Source organism: Monodon monoceros, unplaced genomic scaffold (assembly GCF_005190385.1).
Source record: "Monodon monoceros isolate NGI ecotype Baffin Bay Population unplaced genomic scaffold, NGI_Narwhal_1 Super_Scaffold_4, whole genome shotgun sequence".
In the NCBI taxonomy this organism is placed as follows: domain Eukaryota; kingdom Metazoa; phylum Chordata; class Mammalia; order Artiodactyla; family Monodontidae; genus Monodon; species Monodon monoceros.
In genome coordinates this window covers 13,997,995-14,024,146 of record NW_021703781.1, presented here as the reverse complement: position 1 = coordinate 14,024,146, position 26,152 = coordinate 13,997,995, and the positions used below count along the sequence as shown (strand labels likewise).

Here is a 26,152-nt window from a genome sequence, read left to right as displayed (position 1 = left end):
TAATTTTAGAGACAACTGTGATGATTAGGAGAGACATTTTGGTATTTATGTCCTTATCGACTGCAGATCCACTTGGTATAAAGCGGTCTTGTGCAAGACACTAAGAAAATCTCTCATATTTCTTGGTTCTTAAAACTAACTCTCACATTAGTTTTGTGAAACAATTCTATGGCAATTTTCCACCAATGTAATTTGATTCCTGAAATTATTTTCCATTATGTGTCTTTAAAAATTTTGAGTTATATATTCCACGTTAGGAGAACTCTCCAGGCAACGTGTAGAGTTAACAGAGGTTAAAAAAAAAAGATCATTTTTGATAGTGAAACAGTACTCCCTGTTACCTTTCATTTGTGTAGAAAAAGTCCAGCCAAGTCCTTTTAACAGTACAAAGGAAAATAAGAAATTTAGCCTCCTAAACACTTTCACATTCTCTTTCCACTCTATAAGACATTTTTAAGAAAAGAGTTGTGTCCAAAAGTGCATTCAGTATGTTTCCCCAGACAACATACATTCTATGGCTTCAACTTATTTGTTTCTAATATTACTGGGAGGCAGGAAAAAAATATCCAAATGGTTCTAGCTGCATAACAAAACCTACATGCCAGGAACTCTTAGAATCCCAATTCTAGAAGCAGCCCTCCAAATGTGCATGTGCTGTTTCCATTATCCAAACAATGGTTGAGTGGTTTAGTATGTCCTAACTAGAGAAGCCTTGTTTATAGTGAATGATACCAATGGCAAAGAATTCTGCCAAAACATTCTGTTGCACAGGTCTGAGGCTTGCCTGAAGCATGGAACTCAAGAAACCCAGTAGTCATTTGGCTTGGCATGGTACATTTAATTCCAGCATGGAATTTTCGAAAAAGTGTGGAATCCCTTGTAATATTCTTCTCCTAAGACTGTGGAGAGAAATATATTACTCACACCTACCAATTTTCCTTTACTTCTGCAGTAATAAGACAGAGACTGAAGAGTAGAATAACTCTGGTAGGTTTAAAACATGGCTGCAAACTCTTTGACACTCCTCCCACTGAGAGGTGGGGTCTTAGCCCCTCCCCTAGAACCTGACAAGCTTGTGACAGCTTTCAGACGTACAGTACTGGCACAGGGATGCTATGTGATTTCCAAAGCTGGGTCATAAAAGGCCACATAGCTTATGCCTTGTTTGCTGGCACTTTCTTCTTAGAGCCTTGAGAATGTAAAAGTCTGCCTGCCTTGAATCTGCCATGCTGGAAAGGCCTGGAGTAGGCACTCTACTTGACAGTCCCAGCTGAGTCCAGGCTCCCAGCAATCCATTCCTGTCAAGGAAATAGAAATGTGAATGAAACTGACTTGGACCCTCCAGACCAGCCCAAATTTTCCAGCTGAATACCATCAAGCAAACAAAATTTGGGGAAGTTTGTTTTGTAGCAATAGGTAACCAGAACAATTACCTCCTAGGTTAACTGGTCATTGATCAGCACACCACTATTGAGCAGCATAGTCTGCTTGATAGATAAGAAAATGAACCACGAAGTTACACAGTAATGCAGGGCTAGAGCTTGATTTCAGCTATTATTGAGAACTGTGTGTTCTTTGTTCACTATGACATCTTTTCATGCTGGTCGTAAAATTTTCAAACTAGAATATTAAAAATAATTAAGTCATTGGCTATTGATTATTGAAATTCATTGATCAAACTGTATTCTCTGGAGCCTTAGGGTTCCAAAAAAGATGACCCAAGGCTCATCCTGGGAGAGGAAGCAATAGGGGTAGAATGGCCAAGCAGGGGCGGTTCTGGCCCTGTTTCAAACCAAATTTGTTCTGCCTTTAGTAGCTGTATAAAGTGTGTTGATATTCCACTTACAATATGTTTTTTAAAATATGTTTACTAAAACAAAACTAACAAAAAAGTTTTCAGAGTAGTGATGTCGTCCAAAATCCTCATTTTAAAATTAAAAATCCATGTCCTGACAAACAAAGCATTGTTTCTTGCCCAGAGTTATATCTAGTTATTGGCCAATCAAGTTCCATGATTCCTATTACAGTGATTTTATCATGATTATACAATTAGCCTGTGTCATGCGTATTAGCAACACCCAAGACAGAGCTGAGTTTATTTATCCAATTAGTTTATTTATCCAATTAGTATCTACTGAACATCTATCAGGTACCAGCTCCCACACCAGGTCCTGGAGATGTGGTGTTGAACATGATGGGCAAGGTCATCGCTCTTATCAGGGTTACCACTTAACAGGAAACCATTATCAACCAGTCATCCATGAGCTTCATTTCCATAAATGGCTTTGTCTTCTGTCTCCATCTTATTCATAACGAGAACTATCTATAAAGAAAACGTTAAAAGTCGTATCATTTAGTTTCTTGCTGAGGACAAAAGGGGAAAAGGAAGGAAGCAGGGAACTATAATGATCTAAAAACAGGAATAATTAGGTTCCAATTAAGCAGAGTAGGGCCATTATATAAAAAACAAGGCAATCTAGAGTTTTTAAATTCCTATAAAGTTGCCAAAATGAATTTTCAAGAAGTCTTATCCACTTCTTTGTGTTGTTTATTCAGTTTTGTTGAGAACATCTCAATTATTCCAGGAAGGTTTTAAGTGCTCCATGTTTCAGGTAGCATTTATATAGCATATTTATTATAAAGATTAAACTAAACACAGGTAGGAATGTGAGATGGTTTTCAAAAAGAAGTAGGCTACTTAAGAGAGAATGTGGACGTGGGCGATTTCTGAGCCTCCTTCTGAGGACGTGGGTATAGAGCTAACAAATAAAGTACCTCGTCAGTCCAGTCTTAAAATTCAATCTCTTCAGGTCAACCAGTTGTAGAACCTGCAAACCAAATAACTCTTAATGACTGAGTTAACACCCAGGACTCTTTATTTTTGAAGATTCAAAAGGGATAGTTTACACTTTCTATTTTAATTTAAAATTAAATAGATAAGGCTCTGCTTGAACTGTTGAGAAAGTTTAGCTGTAGGAGCAATCTTTCTAACTCATTCTCTTCTTTAAAAGACTTCAGTTTTGGCACAATCATTTTCAATTCATCCACAAATCCTTTACTTTGCACAGTCCGTAATTTCAAGCCAAAAGCCTTTTTCTTTGTTAATAGACAAAGCTCATTTATCTGGCACTGTCGTCATGAAGTAGTAGTGTGTTATGGCAAGCTAAAATTCCAGAGAGTGACCACTTTTACTACATATGAATGACTAATTTTCACATCTATAAAAACAAACCAGAATATCACACCCAACTGTGTACTGATGATTTAACTTTTGGTGGTTCAAATGGCACAACAAAGATCGAGCCTCAGCATCACATCTTAAACATTTAGTCCCACTGACTACAATAATAGATATAAATGATGACAAATATTGGGCTGGGTCTCCACTAATATGAGAACAAAACTTTGAAGTCTTTTAAAATGAAACTTTTATATGAGCTTTTACTTCCATTTGTCTAGAAAGCATTCTTAAAAAGAAAAAACTGAACTTCATAAACACACACAAATACACACATATAGTTACATATATTTATCTATCTCCCCACATTAGAGATGAAACCTGTGATTACAGCCTGTATCTTGAAGCTTTATATATCAAGCTCCTAGCACAGAAGCACAACCCAAAGATGGTACTCAATGAATGTTTGTTAAGAGAATAGAAAGTAAATAATATTTTATCACATTTCACTTACATCGATTAATTTTGTTTTGTTTTGTTTTACAACAATCTTATGACTGAAAAAGGTTGACTACAAAATTGAGGCTTAGAATATTTATCACTATTACAGCTATAGTATTATTATGTAGTGGGCCCAGAACTGGATTTTTCTGACCAAATCCTGAATGACACACTGGTCTAGAGTCTCATGATTCACCCTTAGGCCCGAAGTAGAAACCTATCTTTCCTAAGACCAGGGATCTCCCCTCTTTAACTGAGCAAGTCTGTCCCCTAGCAAGGTGGAAAAGGCTGCTGAGTAGGTAACAGGGAGTATCTGCCACAATGTTCTTACATAGGAAATTGAAAGCCTTCTGTTGCTTCCACCCAGTTAAAAAAAAAAAAAAAAAGTATCTAGAACCCTTCCTGGCCACCAGTATTATTACGTTCCTACCTTTTCATCTTTGTCCCATCCCTTCCACAGGGCTAATGCCTTCAGTCCTCTCCCCTTCTGAGTTGGACAGCCCTTCTGGGTGCACCATCACTTCTTAGCTGTCCATCTTCTCTGCATTGACCCCTGACAGCTTCCACTTCCCAGGGCCGCCCTATGGGCAGCTCCTTTTTCACACTCCAGGCCCCCCTACTGTGGAAAATAGGACCTAAACAAATTAAACACTCTTCTATGTGTCTTAAATGTGAATTCCTAAGAAAAAAATCATCAGTAAGTCCTAATGACTACATCAGTCAAAATTGAAACAAAATATATTAGATCCATTGAAACAAAGTATATTAAAAGGCACAATTTAATAGTGAAATAATTTCAGAATTATTTAAGTAGAATTCCTAAAAGATAAATTCTGACTCTACTGACATGAATCAAGATTTCAGTCCTTGGTCAGCAGTCACCACTGGACATGTAATTAGATTCAAAATAACACATTCTAAATTGGTCTCTTAACTCTCGCAAATTGTTTTCTGCCCCTCAGCTTTACCCCTCAGCCTCTACTTCTCCCTGGATTGTTCCAGACTTGTATCAGGATTTCACCTCTATTATTAGCCTAAACTTGTTTTTTAGCAAAATGACGATCAAATGTCAGGAAATTGGTAGCGTGCTGCCTGATTCTGTGTTGCGCAGTTTGGAGAGTGGATGTGGCCACAGTGTGGAGAGCAGTCAGTGGGGCTGTAGGAGGGAGATGAGAGAAAGCAGGACAGATTCCCCTGTCCCTGGCGTGCATGGAACATCTGTTCCTGTATATTAAATGGAGAATCAGACTCGCCACAGCACTATAAACCAACTTCTGAGGCATAATTGGGTAGTTAACATTCAAAAGAAATAGTAGGCTCTGTAAAAACAAACAATTTTCTCTTGGCAAGTGGGAAATTACTATTGAAATTTTGTATAACATTAAATAATCTCTTATCACCATTTCAACAGTCAATTTCAAAACAAACCTAAAAGTGTTCTGTCTTATTTCATTTGGTCTTACAATGATAAACAGATTGGTGGTCCTCTCCTCTCCACCTCCCTGCACGTAGGGACATGTGTGGTGTACATACATTCATTAAACAGATAGAAATTGACCATCTATTATGGGCTGGACACTGTAGGTAGAGATGATAGTGTTCAAGACCAACAAAATGCCTGCTTTCAGGGAGGTTACATTCTGGTGGGATGTGACTATAAATAACCATCATACAATAACTGAATAAGCTATATATGTATATATATGTATATACATATATATGAATGCTGTGTACTGTATTATACATGAAAACATGATGGATGAAATGAAAAATACATACATATTAAAAATATATATATTATATATCTAATTAAAGCAGATTTGAGAGCTACTTTAGATTGGGTGGTAAGAAGCCATCTCGGGCTTCCCTGGTGGCGCATTGGTTGAGAGTCCACCTGCCGATGCAGGGGACACGGGTTCGTGCCCCGGTCCGGGAAGATCCCACATGCCGCGGAGCGGCTGGGCCTGTGAGCCATGGCCGCTGAGCCTGCACGTCCGGAGCCTGTGTTCCGCAACGGGAGAGGCCACAACAGTGAGAGACCCGCGTACCGCAAAAAAAAAAAAAAAAAAAAGAAGCCATCTCTAAAGAGGTGTCACTTAAGATGAAATCTAAGAAGCAGCCAGCCACAGAAAGGTCAGGAGATCTTCATTCCAGGAAGAGAGAACACCTAGGTCAAAGGCTCTAAGGGAGAATAAGTGACACACTTGAAGAACAGGAAGGTCAATGGCTAAAGCAAAAAGGAAGAGGGGGATGAAGTTGGTGAGGTGGGCAGGGCCAGGACCTTGTAAGCTGAGGTAAGGTATCTAGGCTTTATTCTACTCCTTGCCATACAGGATTCATTTTATTTATCCATTTGATTGTTGATAGGCATTGAGGTGTTTCCGATGCTATGATAAAGGATTTTATAATGAAAGGGTATATCTACACCTTCCTATCTCCTTTGGAAACCCATACCCCGCTAACACCAAACACACGCTTTGTTTAGATAATAAGAAAGTATATCTAGGACTTAATAGCACGTTTTTACATTTTAAAAGTAATATATGAAATAACATAACTATGAAAGGAAATGTAGAGGAAGAAACAAAAAAAGAAAATCATCATTTCTAGTATCCTATCACCTGATGTCCTAGATACCCTCCCTTTGTCTCTGAAAATCCATTTTCCACCCTACTTTGAGCTCTGGAAGCCTGATCTGCATAGGCTGCATTAACCAGCCCCCTTTGGCTTCTGGACTCCTATTAGACTTGGCTAATGGGAAGCACCAGCCAGAGACTGGAAGGATGGAAAACAGAGAAATTGAGGCATTTATTCTCCTTGTTCACTTCCTGCTAGATCTCCATGGATTGGGTGTATCTTTCTATAAAAGGCCTCAGCTTCTGTTAGACGGCCCTCTCCACATAGCCACTTTCTGGGTTCTAACGACTATTCTCTTTAAATCCTTTCTACATCTTTGTAAATAGTCCCTTTATTAAATTCTCCTCAAAATACCTGCTCTGAGTGTGCCAATCGTAACTGTCAGGAATCTGACTGATAGACCAGAGATAATATTTTCTGTATTTATTCCAATATATTTCCAATAACTAACGCATAGTTTGGATCATTCTCCTGTCTCTTAATATTTTCCCATATTATTAACTATTATTTGAAAATATTACTTGCATGGTAATATTTTTCCGTTTGTGATTTAAGCATTCAGTAATTATTGAACACTTAAATTATTTCCAATTTCTTCCTATCATGATATGATGAAAAATATCAGTATTCCTACCTTTCTGATTAAAAAGCTCTTTCCTGGGCTTCCCTGATGGTGCCTTGGTTAAGAATCCGCCTGCCAATGCAGGGGACATGGGTCCAGGAAGATCCCACATGCCTCGGAGCAACTAAGCCCATGCACCACAACTACTGAGCCTGCGCTCTAGAGCCCACGAGCCACAACTACTGAGCCCACATGCCACAACTACTAAAGCCCGCATGCCTAGAGCCTGTGCTCTGCAACAAGAGAAGCCACCACAATGAGAAGCCCGTGCACTGCAACAAAGAGTAGCCCCCGCTCACCACAACTAGAGAAAGCCCGCATGCAGCAACGAAGACCCAACGCAGCCAAAAATTAATTAATTAATTAATTTAAAAAAATAATAAAAAGCTCTTTCCTTACTCTGAGGTTATTAAAATATTCTCCTATATTATCATCTAAAGCTTTATTGTTTTGCCTCATATTTAGATCTACAATATAACTATAGTGGAATTTTCTTTCAGGACACCCAAGCTGTCCCAACACCATTGATTTGAGTGACCATCCTTTCTCCCTTGGATCTGCAGGGCCACCGTTTTCATAAGTTATATGTCCATATATACGTAGGTTTATTTCTAGGCTTTAGTCTGTTCCATTGGTTTATTTATTCTTGTGTCAATAATACTATATTGTTTGAATTAACATGACTTCATAATAAGTCTTGATATCCAGTACAGTAAGTCCTTGTACCTCTTCTTCTTCTAAATTGTCTTGGCTATTCTTTTTTTTTTTTTTTTGGCTATTCTTTTATTTTTAGGAAGAGGAGAGGTGCTGAAGGATTTCCTGTTTTGTTTTTAATTTTATTTTTTAAATGAACATACAATAACGTTGAATTTTTTGAGGGATACAGTTTTATGAATGTTAACACAACTATAGATTCATTTTATTACCACCCAAGTCCGGACATAGATGGCTTCATGACCCCAGAACTCTCTCATGCTGTTCCTTTGCAAGCCACCTTCTTTCCCACCCCAGCCCCTGGCAATCACCGATCTCTTCTCTATTGGTAGCGTTTTTCTTTTTCGAGAAATTCGTCTAAATGGAATCATACAGTATGTAACCTTTTGAAACTGCCTTCTTTCACTCAGGACAATGTCTTTGATATTTATCCAAGTTGTTGCATGTTCCTTTTTATTGCTGAGCAGTATTCCATTGTTTGGATGTGCCAAAGTTTGTTTAAATATTCGCCCTTTGGAGGACATTTTGGTTGTTTCCAGTTTTTACTGATTATGAAGAAAGCTGCTATAAACATTTGTGTATGGGTTTTTGTGTGAACATAGATGTTCATTTCATTAGGGTAAATACGTAGGAGTGCGACTGAGGGATAAGAACTGTATGTTAACCTTTGTAAGAAACTGCGAAACTGTTTGCCAGGGTGCTTCTACCATTTGGTATTCCCATTAGCAATGCTTGATGGTTCCAGTGGCAGAACACTTGACATTGTCTTTTCTTTTAAGCCACTCTAATAGTTTGAAGTGATGTGTCATTGTGGTTTTAATTGGCATTTCCAAGTGACTAATGATGTTGAACATCTTTTTATGTATATATTTGCCGCCTTCTCTTTGGTGAAGTGTCTATTCAAGTCTTCTGCTTTATTTATTTATTTTTTGATTCACAGAGTTTATTTTCTTATTGTTGAGTTTAAGAAATTCTCCCTATATATTGGATACAAGTCTTTTTTGTAGGATATGTGATTTGAAAGTATGTCACGCTCATCTGTAACTTGTCTTTTCATCCTCTTAACTGTATCCTTCACAGAGCAAAAGTTTTTAATTTGAGAGAGAACTTTGATGCTGGTGGTGCACACAAGATGACTGAAGCAATAGTTGTGGTAAAAATTCCTTGATGGCCTCAGGGCGATGTGGTGCCCGGGGTGTCTGTGATGGTGGTTGTAGGGGTCAGAAAAGGAAGGCCTGTGTGACCTTAAGTGGTCACCATCACGATCTTGCCCTCCAGGTGCAGCCCAAGCATGTGAATAGCAAGTAGTAGCAGCCAAGGTGGTGAGAGAAGAACAGATTAGAACAATACTGTCTGAGGTTTACGGAGTGACATCTTAACAGACCGCCCTTAATGGAATTCAGAGGAGGGGGAGGTCCCTTTTGTGCAGAGTGATAAATTAAAATGAGTTCTTTGATCCCAACACATATTAAATGGTAGTAATTTCTCCTTTTCCTGTCCTGGATGTTCCACTTCACCAGCTGCAGCAAGTTGACTATCCCATTAGCTTAGTACAACCTAAGAACACCGTCTTCCAAAATAATTACCTTGGGTTCATCTACAAAAGGCTGAAACTTTCCAATAAAAGCAAACACAAAGATGTGCTTTAAACAAGCTGTGTGCGCCGTCTCGTAGTTTCCTGTCAGATTCCCAGAGAAAGTCCATTATTCCTCCCGATGAGTTTTTTGATCACTTAAACAAATAGAGCATTCCGTTCCTCTCATGATTTGTCATAATGAATATTTTCAAATTAATGTATCACACAGTTAATAAGTATGGCATTATTGTTTTCTTATAAATTTGCTATCAAACTTTGGAATAAACAGGCCCATGGCAGCAGAATAGATCTATACAGTTTCGAATAGTTTCAAAGCTTATTTCTATTCCTACCATTCTAATTTCTGAAAGAATAACAGAAGCATAATAAATTCCTCCTTTCTTGAACATAATTTTTCGAAGCTAATGAGAAATATAGGACACTAAAAATGTTAAGCCTCAAAACTGAAATCTTTCAATATTTGTCCAACAAACATTAGCTTTTGTCCCATGTAATAGACAGTGGGATTTTCCATTGCTGTTGATGTTTTAGAGTAGTGAAAAGAAGGTGGGAAAGAGATGAGAATCTTCTTTATTTCTATAGAGGAAGATGTTTTCTATGATGAATTTAGATTGTATATAAATATAGCTCTATTCCAAGTTAATATTAACATTAAGACACATTTTAGAATAACATAAGTTTAAAAGGGGGGCTTGGGACTTCCCTGGAGGTCCAATGGTTAAGACTCTGCGCTTCCACTGCAGGGGGCACAGGTTCAAAGATCCCGCATGCTGTTTGGTGTAGCCAAAAAAAAAACCGGGGGGGGGGGGGGGTTATTTTGCAAAAGTCCTTCTTTGATAACATGGCCAAAGTCAATAGTCAAGATGAAGAATAAATCCGTATCTATTTTTTAATGATTTAAAAAAAATTTTAATTTATTTTTTGATTGCATTGGGTCTTCGTTGCTGCGCGCGGGCTTTCTCTAGTTGTGGTGAGCGGGGTCTACTCTTCGTTGGCAGTGTGCGGGCTTCTCATTGCGGTGGCTTCTCTTGTCGCAGAGCACGGGCTCCAGGCGCACGGGCTTCAGTAGTTGTGGCTCAGGGGCTCTAGAGCCCAGGCTCAGTAGTTGTGGCGCACGGGCTTAGTTGCTCCGCAGCATGTGGGGTCTTCCGGACTAGGGATTGAACCCGTGTCCCCTCTATTGGCAGGAGAATTCCTAACCACTGCGCCACCAGGGAAGTTCCTAAATCCATATTTATTAAACAAAAGGTATTAAGAGATGAAATGCTCTCTCTCTTTTTTCTCTCTTTCTTTTTAAAGAATAAATAGGTGATAAATTCAGGATGATCAGTAATCTGACTGAGGTATTCTTAACCTGTCACCATAGGATCTGCCCCAGAAGAACTTTTCTTTCCTCAACTTCAACCTCCTTACATTATTTCTGCTTCCTTACTTTCTCCTCTTCACTTTCTGAACTTTCCTGTACTGTGCAGTGGTGGTGCAATAGGGGCTTAGTAATTCAGCTTTTCACAGTAAGTAAACAGGTTCCAGCATGTAGGTAAATGAGTGTGAATGGATCCTTGAAGCCTCAAAGGAAGGCCAAGAGAATTTTAGCTTTCAGAATATGTATTATCAAAACAAAACAACTCAGGAAAGCACCAAATAACAACATAGCTTCTTGGAGAACTCACTTGAGAGAAAAACAGTAAAATGCATCCCTGGGAAATTAGTTGTTAACTATAAGGCAGTTAATTTTAGGGGAACATTTTCCAAATGTGATCATTTAAATTATGTTATTCAGTGTTTAAGTCTTTTTTTCTAGCAATAATTAGAAAACTGGGTAAGTTGTCATTTCATTTCATGATTGATCAAAATCAGTAATTCTTTGTTTTTAGGTCTTTATTGTATCAATTGGAGATATTTGTAACAAGAAGTTATAATAGAATAATCAGATTCTGAATCTGTAAAGAACCTTGGAAAAGTCCTATCCACCCTTTCCCTACTTCCGAGCCCACCCCCTGTTAATTTCCTGATGTGAATACAGAGAGGCTAGAACACTTGTCCAAGGCCACTGGCAGAGTTGGAAGTAGCCTAGAATTAGCCAAATGCATCAAAAGAGTTTAACTGCCCCTCTGACTTAGCTCATGGTGTTCTCATCATCTCAATTTTTTAAAACTTGGTTTTCATCTCACCCACTCTTGGAAAGTTTTTTGGCAGAAACTGATGCCTCTCCTTTGCCGTTCTCTTGTAAAACCATGACACGCAGTGCACATGGCATTTATCTTCTATGTTGTAATCACGGATTTCCCTTTATCTCCCTCACTAGACTGGGATGACAGGTATTGTGTTCTGAAATTCTGTATCCTCAGCACCTGTGTAATATCCTGGATTGTTCTAGGAAAGGATATAGAACTCAAGTCAGATTCATCTGACTAAATCCTAGGACTGCTTTCAGAACTCTTTTGAAGGAAGTTATCCTTAGGCTGAAACCATAGCAGTAAATATGATGTTAGTCTGAACCTGCCTGGGGCCACTACCTGGAGCCTGATAACGAAGCCAACACTGAGGAAAACAAGAGCTGTGAAAAGAACAGATAAATATTTGTTAATATCCCTCAAGCTTCTGAACACTGCAATGCTTGAAATCAGCAGTATCAACTAGGATGCTTTTGGCTATAAATAAAGCATTCCATTACAATGAGCATTTCTTTTCCTCATATAACAAAGAGTTCAGGTGTAGATTGTTCTAGCAATGACTCAATAGATCAAACTAGGGCTCTTGGCCCACACATCTTGTCCAATCACTGCAGCATCACATCTTCACACAGCCATGTCCAAAGACAAGAAGGAAAAGTGGATTCTCCTTAAGGACTTTCTCTTTTTATAAAGAAGGAAAGTTTTTTAAGGGCCCTAAGTTGGCTTCTCCTTATGTCTCACTGGCCAGGATTGGGTCACATGCTCATATCTAGGTCAAGGGAGGCTGGGTAAGGGCAGATATGTCATTTTTCACCTCCACAGTGAGAGACAGGCTCTTCCAGCAAGCAAAAAAAATGGTAGTGGGGGAGGTAGACCACTAGCAGGGTCTACAACACTGATTTTCCACAGGTTTTTCAGGTACATGAGGAAAAATATTTAATTTATTTAAGACTCTTTGAGTCAGTTTCTGTCCCCTACAACAAATCATGTATAACAAAATATTTCATTTTACACATTTATTTTTTTATTATAAATTTCTTAATATTTAAGATAAATTTCTTATAAATTATATACCATTTCCAAAGAAATAAAAAATTATGAAGATTATAAAGGCTATTTTTTTTTTGCTGTCCATATTTTCAGGAGACCCAAACATTCATGTATGTTAAGTAGAGCATTCATGCACTTACTGAGAAGATAATTGAGCTATTATCTCACAAATAGGGTTTTGGTACAATTTCAACATAAAATCAGTTAATATTTTATAGAATTATTCACTGTTATCTTGTTTTCGATCTCTGAGATTAGAATTTAAGATTAGTGTGCTCTTTTATCCACCACACATTCTGCAAATGCATGTCATTCCATTGCTCACTGTTTAAAAGAAATTCACAGAAGAAGAACATAGAGTGTAAAGACATAAAAGCTGTACTCAGTTGACTGGCAGAATTGGGACTCAGAAGTTTTCTGTACTTCACAAGAAAAAAAAAAAAAAAACTTGGCTACTTCCAGTAAAAAATGTATTTCTTTAGTGTATTTTTCAGTGACTAACTTTTAAAGACTTGAACCATTTGTAAATTAGATATTCTTTCCAATTTTTTTTCTTAATGATGTTGCTTTATTTTTTTCAAAAGCCAGGACAGATGGCTTTTTTATTTTCAAATTTAATTATAGCTGTACATATGAGAAGCAAACTTGTCACTGCCTTTTGCATGAATTTTCTCAAAATTTTGCAGACAATTTTATACATACTAAATTTTCTCAGGTTTCATAATGGGTTCAGAAAATAGATATCAGCAGGACAGCTGGACAAATTTGGAATGAGTAGTATTAAAAAATGTGCCTTGTACCCCAATCACAATTATATTGAGATATCGAACTCTTATGAGTATAATTATATTTTAGTGAATAAAAATATAATCTGATCAGGGAAGCAAGGTGAATGCTAATCCTAATTGCAGTTTTTTTTTTTCCAAGAAACTTAATTTAATGGATGGACTATTTGTTTAGCTTCAAAACATGTTCATTTGGTTTGAGGCACACCCTGACAACAAAAAGAGTGGGTGATCATTTTTACCGAGGAGCTCTGAGAAATGAAAGAAAAAGAGATATCTAAAAGTTTATACACATAGACTTAATATAACTTGAAGCAGAATGACACTTCATGGGAAAAATCTGAGCTTTTTTAACCAGCTTCCATGAACCTCCAGGAGACCACGGCATGCAAATAATTGCAGTTTTGAACTCTCTTTAAAGTCATTCAAAATTTAAAAAAATCTATGGTATATCTCAAATCATGTTAAAAATCATTAAAAGTGATGTAATTAATGCCAACAATTACTGTCTGAAATGTGAAGATGATAAAAATATTTCGACAAACTGGAAAAAGTTGGGGAAAAAAATCAAGCTTGAACTTGACTGGGCCTCTAGAGTTTCTCAACCTTGGCACTATTGGCACTTTGAACTAGATAATTCTTATTGGGGCAGGGGGCCTTTCCCATGTATTGTAGGATAGTTAGTAGTATCCCAGGTCTCTTCCCACTAGGTGCCAATAGCACTCACTTCCAGTGTGACAACAAAAATGTCTCCAGGCATTGACAAATGTCCCCTGGGGGCAAAATTGTCCCCCTACCCCCCACTGAGAACCACTACTGTGGATCCAACTACCAATTTACAAGAAATTCAGAGGACAGAGGAACAGGAGATGGAATCAACAAAATTTACTCTGTGGGAAATTCTGCAGATCAAATGACCTTGTTTTTTCTACAAATAAATTGCAAGAAAGAAAGAAAAAGAGGTTAAAAGAGACTTAAGAGGCATCAGCCAATTGCAATGTATGGAACGTATTTTTACCCTGATTCCTACAAAGCATAAAAATATTGTGCAACGATAAGAGAAGTAAGAACACACTGAATGGATATTTGATAATAGTATGGAATTACTGTAATTGTGAGATTGTGGCTATGTCCCTAAAAAAAGATTTTATCTTTTAGAGAGCCTACTGAAATACTTTCAGAAGACATGATATGGAATTTGGGATTTGCTTCAAGGTTGATCCAGGAGGGCTGGGGTTGGGAGGAGGGAGCAACTTAAATAAAACAAGACTGATTATGAGTTGATAGTGTTGAAGTCAGGTGATGGGTTCATGAGAATTCACTTAATTAGTTTCTTTTACTTCGGATTATGTTTAATATTTGCTATAATAAATAATTTAAAAATATTTAGACATGTCTTTTCGAATAGTTTTAGCCTCATACACTATCCCTATAGTAACAGCTTAATTTTTGTACTGAGTTATTAATTAATAAGTTAATTGGCCAGAGAAAAACACAGTGCATTTGCTTTAATCTATATTGGTTGGCTCTATTGATCAACTTAAAATTATTGGTAAATCACTGTCTTATATTAGGTAGACAGAACAAAATCTGACACAATGCTCAGTATAGTAGTTTTCAGGTAGTGCCCCCCTCAACCCTGGGGTCCCACAGAAGTACTTTCAGAAATATTTGATTCAAATTTCACTTTTTAAACACTTTTTCCAATTATTTTTTTAAAACTGTCATTTAAAATAATCCAACTTGGAGATTTACCTATCTGTTAGCATATAAGTAAAGTTAACTTGATTTTCCTGACACTGAAGAGTGAAGCTACGTCTGCCATCACTGTTTAATTGAGTAAAGAACATACTGCAATTGCAAGGTGAGTGGTTGAAAAGTAGTACAATTTCCATGACTAGTTTGTGTGAATTCAAAATTTCTCAGCGTTTTGTAACCCTCCCCAAATGCAAATATTTAAAGTACCTTATGACTGCAACTTGCAATACTAATATCCAAATATTAATTTTTTGTTATCCTTGATCATTGTATAATACTATAGAAATGTTTTCAATTATACTAAAATAATTGTGTGCCAATCAAATGCTGTATCATTTACTTTATACATTTGAAAAAATAGTGCTAGAGCAAGAAGTTTGAATATCAATGTCCATGTGGAAAGAAAATCAGGAGACCTAGTGAGGCCTGGACATCAGGTTTGAGCAAACATACCAGATGCATCTGAGGCAGAACCACATTTCAAGAAATGAGGCCTTACATGTTAGAAATTTCATTCCAGTTAGAAGCCCCATAAGGTCAGGAATCACATCTGGGTTATTCACAACTGTATGCCCAAGCCATTACCAACGAATGGCTTGTGAGAGCTTTATTTCCCACCTGAATCTCCATTAGTTCCCACCAAGACACTCTAAATTCCAAATTAATTATTTGTAAAGTCTCTAATTCATAGTTTATATAAGTTTCTCGAAATGATTAATTTATTATCTAAGCAAACAGACTCTAATTCCATTTTTAAATGTGGTAAATATTTAGAACATGTAGAAAACACTTAGAAAAATGGCATGCTTTCCTAAGCATACCATTTATTCAGCATACTAAGGTCCATAGATACAATTTAAGAGTAGAAAAATAAGCCATGAAATCAAAGCCATTAGGAAAATATGTGCTACTTTAAAGTAATGTAGGTGAGAAAGGAATTGGCCCCAATTAACTTAAATGATAAACTTAACATTAAGAATAATTGGTTGGGGGACTTTCCTGGTGGCACAGTGGTTAAGAATCTGCCTGCCAATGCAGGGAACTCCGTTCAAGCCCTGGTCCGGGAATATCCCACATGCCTCGGAGCAACTAAGCCCGAGCGCCACAACTACTGAGCCTGTGCTCTAGAGCCTGTGCTCCACAACAAGAGAAGCCACTGCAGTGAGAAGCCTGTGCACTACAACCAAGAGTAGCCCCCGCTTGCCGCAGCTAGAGAAACCCCATGCCGGCAATGAAGACCCAATGCAGCCAAAAATAAATAAATTAATTTTTAAAAAAAAAGAATAATTGGTTGGTAGAATTTTCAAAAAAGAATTGTGTTTTCAGGTTAATGATTCTGCTTATCTTTATCCTGCAATTATTTTCACAATTTTTTCCATTTTATTATTCATCTGTAACTTAGCAATTGCTAAATGAAGTGGTAAATTCTATAAGTACATAAAGGGAATGAACTTTCTCAAATATAGAAACTATGGAAGAGCTTAAGCCTCTGTCAAAAACCCAGCATCTCTTCAACATGCCTAAGATTCAAAGGTTTAATTCTTATTCAACATTTCAGATCTATATTATTTACTATAGCTTGTTAGATAGTATGACTCTTGCTAGTATTATATCCTCTGCTAAAAGAAAATTCAAAGAGTTTGATCCTTAATCTCTTGGACTCTAGCCTAAATTAATGACAGATTTGTGTACCAAACATGAAGTCATAAAAATCCAAACCAGAGTACAAAATAATTTAAAAATTAAGGATGTTAATGTCCCCTTTTATACTTTTAGCTAAACATCTTGAAAATAAGTTTCCCCTAATCAATAGTGTAATAATGAGAATGATGTTTGTACTCTGAAGTCAAATATGATTAATTTTAGAGTAAATCAATTTTACAAAATTTATTAGAAGTAGAACTAATAAAATTACTGTGGTATTATCATATTAGTATATGATAATTAAAGAGAAAATGAGCATATCAAATTTAAAGGATCAAAACATGATTTATAATATCCATAAGGATTAATAACTTACAAGAGAATCACTCATTTCTTTAAACAGCTTTGGTTTATTAAAAACTAAAAGTGTGAAATGACTAGCACTCATTTCATGTTGACCTATTTTAGAAAAAAAGCAAGTTGATTATTAGGAAAGCAAATGAGAGCCAAGAGAAATAATCTATCCTAATTGATCATTAATTAATTTTGACTGGTTGTTCTTGCTAGACATTTGTATGAAATTATTAACATTGAAAGTACTTCAATAATTTAGCCAAGTATTTGACACAAGTTATTTTAATGATACACGAAAGACATCTTGTTAACACTCTGGAGTGAATAATGTTATTCATACAATCATAAATATGATGATCATAATAATAGATTCAGATTTTAGTCTCATTTTTTAAATTGATTACCATGGCATCAGACCGACATTTTATCTAGTTTTGTATAACCTTTTGATATTAACCTTGTTAATTTGGGGTTTATAGCCACAGAAATAAATAATAATGATCCCGAGGAATTATTTAATTCAACATACAGAATTTTATAAAGTATATGGGAGAATTGAGACTGAGGGTGAAGGTGGCAAGGCTTTTTCTTATACTTTGCATCTGAAAAATCAAGTACATAAAATTAAGCAGGTAAAATCCTATGTTGGTTATACTTCTAACAGAAACCTTTCTCTAATAAAACCTGAAAATGAATTCAACAACACTAAGGCTGACTCTTGACTTTAGAGAGAGAGAGATGTGACTACTGATCAAGAGCTCTATCTTAAAAGCTAGATTATGCTTTATTTTTCAAAAGAAAAATTGCTGCTACTGCTAGGAAAAAAAAATTACTTTCTCAGTGGACAAATGAATATGTTTGTTTTTTGGTTAGTGCAGCTGTACCATAGTGCAGTCAAGGAAGCGTTTTATTTAAAATACATTACAGCTGTCACGACCCCTGAGCTCCTGGTGATTAATGAATCTTACATAAACTATGACAATTGGATATGGAAGACTGGAAAACAAGTGGCACAGCAGGATCTTCAATACTAGGCATCTTTTCCTTCTCACTCTTTTCTTTCCATTTAACTGTTTACATGTCCAATAGGACATGTAAACTTTTAGGCTCACAGCCTGAAATAGAAACCATAGCAGGAGCCTTTCATATATTTCTGTTGATGTTGATGAACATGAGGAGATGGCCATTGGGGAAATCATAAATTGCTACCTGGGTGAAACCTTTACCAATACTGTAAGCAGTCATTTTAAAGTGATGGAAAAATATTGTGGTAGCCAACCATTAACAACCAATTCATGTCCTTCAGTAAATGTTATCATCAAAAAGGCCACATCAGAAAACCACTTTATGAAATGTTCTTTTGTCAGATATAGGAACTGCACCTTAAGATGCCTTATAGTATGTATCAGTGTTTATACAAATACATAATAAATGAAAGCTAGCAATTTATCATATTACTAAAGATCTTTAGGAAGAGATTGCCAGTATGCCTCAGTAGCATATTAAAGGTATTTAATAAGAAGTAAATTCTTTGTTATTTTTATAACATTTTACAATCATTACATTGTTTCTATCCTCTTTTATAAAATTGTGGAATAGAACTAGATAGATAATCTCTAAGGCTTGTTCTAATTTCTAAAATTCTGTGATTGAATCTTTTTTGCTCTGAAAGTCCTATAGTACATTTTAGTAATAGTCACAAAAATTCTGATCTGATAAGCCATAAAGAATTGACATCAACCCAGATCTTTTTTTGCTAACATTGTTACACAATACATTTTATTCTATACCTTAGAAAAACATAGTATAGCACCTATCTTGTTCATCTGGTGATAATTAATAAACCATTCTCATATTCAAAATATGTATTGTAAGATCTTCTATTTATTTAATAAATTTAATCTGTTATTCTATTAAGATGAATTTTCTGGGACAACCTACATTTTTTCAGGGGGAAATATTTTGTTTGAATAATAAAAGGTGATTGACATTATCAGTTTGAATAAAAAAGGTGATTAACATGCTTAGTCAACAATTAGTTTGTTTCCCCTATTAATGAATTAAGGCATAGAAAAAAAAGATACACTAAGGGCTTTTAAGAATTCTTTTTTTTTTTTTGCGGTACGCGGGCCTCTCACTGTTGTGGCCTCCCCCGTTGCGGAGCACAGGCTCCGGACGCGCAGGATCAGCGGCCATGGCTCACAGGCCCAGCCGCTCCGCGGCATGTGGGATCTTCGCGGACCGGGGCACGAACCTGTGTCCCCTGCATCGGCAGGTGGACTCTCAACCACTGCGCCACCAGGGAAGCACCAAGAATTTTGAAAATTCTACAGACATCTTCAACTTATAAAACTTATATTTGTTAAAACTGCAGTATGTTAAAAAGTAACTTATAGTAATCCCGATTTTGTTAACCATTATTTTAATTTTTTTAATTTTATGAATTTGAAACACAGTTAACAGAGGCAAATTTAGTTTCAGTAAATAAATATAATGTTCAAAAGGGGAAACTAATTTCACATTAGGTAATAAAATACGTATCATTTTGTATGTAATTTCTATAATTAGCTTGAACATAAGAAACTATTAAGCAAAGATGCGAAGTAGAACTCAATTAAATAAAAACTATGCAGAAAAATAAGGTATTAGGCATTGGGAAGAAAATTCTTTCAACAGGGAAACTACCTCATCTTTTCTATTTAGTATAAATATCCTTTTTCAGTACAGCAACATTTAAAAGAATATTTTGGTTAGATATTTTTCAAGTAAAAATCAAGTGTATGATTAGTACATAGAATTCTTCAAAGTATTTAGAGCTACACATTAAGGAAGCTACACATTAAACCTGCATGTAAAATCTCGGGTTTTATTAATACTATGCTAGGGAGAAAGAGTGACATTGTTATACTAACATCTACAAAGCAACAAAATGAAACTCCAAAAGATGAAGATATTGTTAGGACATAAAAAATACAGATGTACATCTAATGACTGCATGCTTTGGCATGCACAAATGTCCTTTCAAGAACTCAGAGCCACATTATTTGAGTTACAAGTGACAAGTTTCTTGTTGATGCTATACCATATACTATTCTATATTTTACTTATTTCAACTAAAGAGTTTAGTGCATCTTTTACAAAATGAATATTTTTCTGTAAGTAGCAGAGAAATGATTTGAAGAAGTAACTCAGCATTTCATGTATAATTATTCATCACACATCATCATCATTACTGTGATAGCACCAGACAACCAAGCACTTTATAGAATTAGCATGGAGCCCCACCCTACCTGCCTGGCCATTCATAACACAGCAAATGGCAAGCCAAAAATAACATTCCCATAAGACCCAGAATTCTCTCTCACGGACAGCTCTAGTGAACAGTTTACGGTCGTTGTTAACCAGTGAAGAAGAGCTCAACAGGCTCACACACTTTGCAAAGTGGTCAAAGGATTCTCCTGCCTTTAGGTTTTCAGAAAATAATAGAAACAGCATTTTTACAAGACTCTGTGATTCATTCTTTCCAATGTGAGGATCTCAATGGAAGACAGGGGTCAAGCCCTTGGAACTCAGAATGCGGGGGTGAAGGAAAGGCAGATGGAGTTTGAAAACAAAACAGTTTAATAAGCTTGACTCTGCAATTTGTGGTAAACAAGCCAACTCAGTGCTCACCTTGACATCACACAAAACAAAAATGTAATATTTTCTAAGGTCAAAATAAACTTTTTTCTTCTAAAATTACCTTTGGTTTTACTTTTGTTAGTCACAACTTTTTAACTTACAATAAATTTCAAAAGCATTAAAGACTCTTTAAAGAAGTTTATGGTTGTAAAAGAAGGTGTGCATAGTTATTTAGCTACTTTAGATGGAAATATTACTACTTCGTGCTGAAATTATCAAGTCATTCATTCCACTGTTATCTGATTTAAATCTAGAGTTTTCATAACTTCCCTAATGTTTTCTTCTTGGGATTAGGATTATATAGGGGAGAATAAACCAATTCAGTGTTGTTAATGATACTACTGGCATATATTTGCACATGCTTTACATTTTTCAAACACTTTCACAAATATTGGATACCAAAAAAAAAAAAATCCAGTGACAAGGAAAGAATGATTAATCCTATATCACAAGTGATGAAACTTACATTTACAGATGTCAAGTGACTTGGTGCATAGATATTTGGTGGCAGGGCTAAGACTATAGTTTAAATACCATCTCTTAGTTTGGTACTTGTATCAATCAGGATGGGCTAGGTAATGCTGTAGTGACAAACAATCCCCAGATCCAGAGGCTCAAAACAACAAAGATATATTTCTTGCTCCTAATATATGTCCATCAATAGATGTCTGTGGGTTCTCCAGTTCTCTCACTCTGAAACCCAGGATTTTGCACCATCCACTATCTGTAAGGTTGCCTGTCACTGGGACAGGGGGAAAGAAAATTATAGCAAATCACATACTTGCTCTTAAAGCTGCTGCACAGACACTTCTGCTCACGGTTCATCAGCCAAAGCATGGCTCATAGGCACAGTCAACTGCAAACAGGCAAACTTAGGAGCAAGGGAACCAAACCAAAACTATTTTGTGAATGTCACTGATTACAACAGTCAGTCCTATTAGGCACTAAACATTCAATTCACTCTTCTTCCTATAGGCAATATGTACTCACCTGTCCCTGAAGGAGAAAACCCAGAAGTGTCTTTCAATGAGAACATCAAGTTCAAAGAGCAGAATCTATGGGTGATACAGTGTAGTCCCTACACCAGGAAGAAACATGCTTCATGTCTGAGTGTGGCTCTGCTTGATCCAAAAAACTTCTGAACTAAAAAGGCAAGTCATCAGTTCCCTAAACATCCAGTATACACTGATAAACTTGTGTTCAGGGTAACCTCAATAACTATTCCCTGGAGAAAAATAGGAGACACAGCAGTTGCTGGTGTGTAGCAGGTGTGAAATCCCAGTAGGCAGATATTGTAAGGATCCTTTATCCCGAGACGAGAGAAATGTTCCTTGATTAGACCCGGAAGGGGCTTTCCAGTCCATTTATTCTCCATGGCTCTCTGTTCTAACCTTTGAAAAATGCTGTCTTTTCCATTTTCCTTTTTGGACACATTCAAAGTGAGCATCAGAATATATGACCTTGTTAGGACACAGAGCAGCTTCTTCAGTGGCTACATGTGCAGAAGGAGAAAAGTAAAGATAATATGGTGAGTTTTCCTTAAAATCAAATATGTGCAATTTGACTGCTTTTTATTCTGTAATTATTTACTTCTTATATTTGTGGTGTTCAAATACCCTTTCTTGTGGACTTTTATATCAGCAGCGTGGTGGACTTCATGAATAATGGTTCCTCTCACTACTGAGTAATTTTGCATGAAACATAAATTTTGCATAAAATATAACTTTTGTAGCATTGCTGAGATCTCCAGAAAGAAGAAAAATCTCTAAGGGACTAAAATTAGAATAACAACAAAAATAACCAACCAAACAAAAAAGCCTTGAGTTGAAACCAGAGCTGTAAGCTATATGTGCACACATGCATATGCACTCACACAAAGCATTTTGCTTTGTCACTGGCAAGTAGAAGGATCTGTACCTGAGAACCTTATATTAAACTTAAGAATCTGGCCTGACTGGTCTTAGGTACCTAGAGCCTTTTGGCTCCAAGCAGAAGCATAGGCAAATCCTCTCTGGAAAAAAGTCGAGATTAGCTGAATTTGAACACAATAAATAAGACGATAGAATAAGGTTTAACCTCTGTCTAATTGTAGTCCCTGAATAACAGAATAGAGAGAACAGAGGAAAGGCAATTTTTGAAGAGTTAATGCTTAAGAATGGAGAAAATAAATCCAAAGTTACAAGGTGAACAATGTATACTTAGTGAGATAAAGAGTTAAACATTAGAAACATTTCCTTTAAAATCGTGAAGAAAACAAATATGCCCACTATCACCACATCATTTAACACTATAATGGCTGCCTGTCTCAGCCACTGCACTGAGATAAAAAGAATAAGGAAAATTAGAAAAGAAAGAAACAAAATTGTTATTATTCACACTGAGTCATTTACATAGAATACTGCCCCCCAAAACCTACAGACAATTTATTGGAAATAATAAGAGAATTTAGCAAGGCATCTGGATATAAAACCAGCAGATGAAAATCGGTTTTATTTCTATATACTAACCACAAATCGAAGACATATTTTTAAAGCATTATTTCCAATAGCAAGAAGAGATACATGGAATCCAAAAATGGAACAAAAGATATGCGAGGCCTATGTGGAAAAAACTGTAAAACTTTAAAGACATTAAAGAATCTAAATTTGCAACATATGTGATGTTCACGGATAGGAACGCCCAATAACCTAAATATATCATTTCCTTCTAAATTCAGTGCAATTCTAATAAAAATTCCAGTAGGCTTCTTTTTTATTTCTTTGGAACTTGAAAAGCTGATTCAAAATGTTATGTGAGAGTGCACAGGCCTAGTATGTTGGCTGGATACTCTTGAGACGGAGAAAACAATGGTGCATATCCATAAAGAGAACCTTAAAAGAACCAAAGCAGGAAGAGAAGGGTTTGTCTTTAGCCTAACTGATGGCATTAATGCGCCTAAAGAAAAAAGTTACCTAGAGAAGGAGCTGGGTTTGTCTTGGAAACGAGGGGTGCATATGAGAGGCTGTGAGGGAAGATGGGGAGTGGAAGAAGCAGAATTAGAAAAATTTGAGGAGGTGAGTCTGCAGGTATGCCCTCTGTTAAACATAGATGGGTCTGAGTATTGTAGCGTGATGCTATTATTAGATATGTAAGTCAGCGGTTTTCAAACATTTTCGTGCAAAACACCTAAAAGAATTTTTTAAAACTTTTTACCCCTTACATATTTTTAAGGCGGCATCTGTTATGTTTTAGCATACATCTAAATAGTTACAAAGGATGTAATTGCTGATGTATTAAAAAAATATAATTTAAAATTTAAAACATATTTATTTAGTGCATCCAATGGAATCCAAAATGTCAAAGACCCATCCACCATTTAAATATATGAACAACTTAATCTGTAAGTTGGAAATTTTAGTGTTCCTTTTCCTACTTGAACTTGTATTTTTATTCTACTTCCTCCACAGAATTTTATGCTCATATAAAATATTTTTATGCTTGAGAGGTCTTTATTGCTCATCCTGTCATGTTTCTCTGCAGCAAACATATGCATGTTAATTGGAATTTTATATTTAACTGTCAAGAGTTTTCTTTTGGGTTGCATTATTAAAATCATTAGTAGTACACAATTGCTAAAAACAAAATAAGTATATTACAAATTATAATGGATCAATATTAAACATCAAAAGTGAAATTTTCCTGGCAATGAACCTCATAATGAGATGGATGAGCCTCTTCTTCCCTCCAATTAGTTTATGTATCCATGGGTGAATATTAAATAATGCTAGAATGAGCCAGCTTTCAACATCAAGTCCACATCTGGTTTTCATTTTTATAAACGTAAGCCCTAAGCTTGTGGTTCATTGCTTATAGCAACATCAATACCAATAAATTTAATTGTCCCTTTGGCTCCCAGATGGCTTTTATACCCTGGGGCATGCAGTAGGAATGGGTAAAAGTGATGCCTTTCTTTTGTCAAGTGGGAACAGGTGGCTGTGAAAAGGGGCCTTATGTGAAGCCTAGAGAGCAGGCAGGTCATAAGATGGGGAATATAAGTTGAAGATCATGATGATGATTCCTTTAAAACTGCCCAAGCCTATATAAACCCTGACAAGGTCTTTGTGTGCTATAGTTTGTGGCTCATTGATTCAAGTCCTAAAACCAATTCCTCTGGCTGATTTGCTTGCTCAGTATGGAGCCCTCTGATTTTTACGCCATTCGAATGTCCTTAGGCCTGTGTGTAATATGCATGTCACGTTAACAGTAATAACTCAAATTGCACTTAATTTCGTCCCCACCTGCTGACAGAACCTCTCATCCTTTGCAAATTCCACCCACCCAACCCCCCACCCAAGCTCCTAAACAGCGGCTCTTAAGTGTTCACAGATAAATCCACATGGCCAGTTCTTGTCTCTCACTGGGCATGGGCACCAATGCATTACGGTTGTACTTTTAACTTTCACATAGTATAAAATGTACTGGAAATGAATTAAATGTAAATTAAATTTTGTAAGCCAAAAAATGTATTATTATTTTGTCAAGTAAGTATCTGTTAAAATACCATACATTATTACCATTGTTTAACTTGTACAAGAATATTTTAAATGTTTTAGAAATATTTCTTATTATGAAATGTTTAAGACACACAAAAGAATATATGTAATATTTAGGTAAGTTACCAGGTAAACATTAAAATGAATACATGTGAACCCATCACCCAACATAAGAATTAAAGCATTACCATTACTAAAGCATGCTGTTTCCATCCCATCCCACTGCTTTTCTCCCAGAGAGTCACTATCCTGAGTTTTGTTTTTAGCACTCTCTTCCTTTTTAAATATAAACTTGTAAATACATATATAAGTATATGTATGTATTCCTAAGCAATGTATTGTTTAGATTCTCTTATTCATCTTTATAAAAATTATATATTTTATGTACTCTTCTTCAACTAGCTTTCTTCATTCAGTATTTCTAAGATTCAGCCATGATGTTACATGTATCTATGGTTCATTCATTTTTGTTGATATATAATATTCCATTGGGTAAATCACCACAATTTTTTTGCCCATTCTCCTGAAATGAACATTTGGATTGTCTTAATATTTTTGTTATTACAAGCAGTGTTGCTGGTGCACATTTGCAAGAGTTTATCTAAGGATATATAGATCTAAGAGTGGAATTGCTGGGTATTCCCATTTTCAACTCTGTTAAGATAGTTCTGAATTTTTTTCCAAAGTGATTGAACAAAGTTACATCCCCTCTACCAGTGTATAATATCTTCTTGATTTTCACTTTCACCAATCCTTAGTATTATCAAACTTATTATTACCAATCTAGTGACTATAAAATATTATCTCAATTTTACAGGTTAAAGCTAATGATAAATTTGAGCAACTTTTCACATTTTATTTGCCATTTGGATTTACTATCCTGTAATATGTGCCTACCATAACTTTTGATCATTTTCCACTGGGA

At 36.0% G+C, this 26,152-nt stretch overlaps 1 long non-coding RNA gene across 1 annotated transcript in view; it reads left to right on the top strand.

The window, feature by feature from the left end:
* LOC114908886 overlaps positions 1–21,849 on the top strand; it is a 30,030-nt gene extending 8,181 nt beyond the window's left edge. Inside the window, exon 3 of the long non-coding RNA XR_003797061.1 lies at positions 21,671–21,849. This is a non-coding gene — a long non-coding RNA (uncharacterized LOC114908886). The remainder of the gene's footprint in view (positions 1–21,670) is intronic.
* Positions 21,850–26,152: the final 4,303 nt, after the last annotated feature.